The sequence below is a fragment of the Propithecus coquereli genome, unplaced genomic scaffold (genome assembly GCF_000956105.1).
Source record: "Propithecus coquereli isolate 6110/MARCELLA unplaced genomic scaffold, Pcoq_1.0 Scaffold67, whole genome shotgun sequence".
Classification (NCBI taxonomy): domain Eukaryota; kingdom Metazoa; phylum Chordata; class Mammalia; order Primates; family Indriidae; genus Propithecus; species Propithecus coquereli.
In genome coordinates, this window is record NW_012152729.1 from 9,433,755 (window position 1) to 9,434,926 (window position 1,172).

The 1,172-nt window shown below is 35.2% G+C and overlaps 1 protein-coding gene across 1 annotated transcript in view; it reads left to right on the forward strand.

Annotated features, from left to right (window-relative positions):
* The window catches only part of CDH8 (cadherin 8, type 2), a 392,490-nt gene that overhangs the window by 161,112 nt on the left and 230,206 nt on the right, over positions 1-1,172 (forward strand). The gene's annotated exons all lie outside the window — the stretch shown is intronic.

The following is a 1,172-nucleotide window of genomic DNA, read 5'->3' on the forward strand; positions in this document are numbered from 1 at the left end:
ATCTAAAAAAATTTATATTTTCAAATGTGTTGTATAAATAGATCAGTGCACTTTGCATTGCATTTCAAATAAAATCCAATTTTGGAAGAAGTCTTAATTCATTGTGATTAAATTTGAGGATTAAAAAAAACCTCACCCACCTGCACGTGGACACATACACTGTTCATTTACTGTAACAATATCGATATTCTGAAATCAGAGACTACCTTTGAATTTGAGCTATTCATCACGTCCCTTCATCAGGAAGACTTCATTTACTCACTTCCAACCTGCTCTCCACCTTTCTTTAGTAGCAGGTCTTGGAGTCAATCTTTTCTGTACACCCACCACTCCTTGAACACACCAGGGTTACAGCCTATGCAATAATGTTTCCTTCTATGCTTCTCCTCCCAAGTAGGCTGTGAGCTAGCTCCCCAACGGTCAAGAAGGACCCATATTTATCTCTGCTACATACCCCAGGACCAAGAACAGTTTGATGGACTATTGCATTCAATAAGCATTTATCGAATGAGAAGAAGGGACTAAGGAAGAAGAGTAAAGAGAAAGAAGGATAAAAACAGAGAGAAATGAAAGAATAAGATGAATACATGAAATATTAATTAATAAATGAAATAATAAATTAATTATTCCTTCCAACATTTTATTATTAATAGATTGCTTAAAGGTATGATCCAGATCAGATTTATCAGTATGCCTTCACAGCTAAAAGCATAATCAATTTGTTTCTCTCTCTCCGTCTCACCTTCCCTCTCTCCCTCCTCTTTCCTCTTCCACCCACTTTGTTTAAAAAACCTCTAATATGTTGACAGAACCTTAATCGTTTTGTAAACCCATTATCTAGCCTTTCACATATTATTTTCTTTTTGCCAAGACTTTAATTAAGGCATGTAGAGTTTTGAATACATTTTTTTTCTGACTCTCTCTAGACATGTACATACCAATGTCTCATTACAGGCTGAATTCCCCTATTCCAAAAATCCAAAATTCAAAATGACTCCAAAATCTGAAACTTTTTGAATGCCGACATGAAAACGCAAGTGGAAAATTTCACACCTGACCTCACATGATGGGTCACGTGCATTATTAAAAATAATGTATAAAATCACCTTTTAAGCTATGTGTATAACATGTATACTAAACACAACTGAAGTTCCTGTTCAGACTTGGGTCCC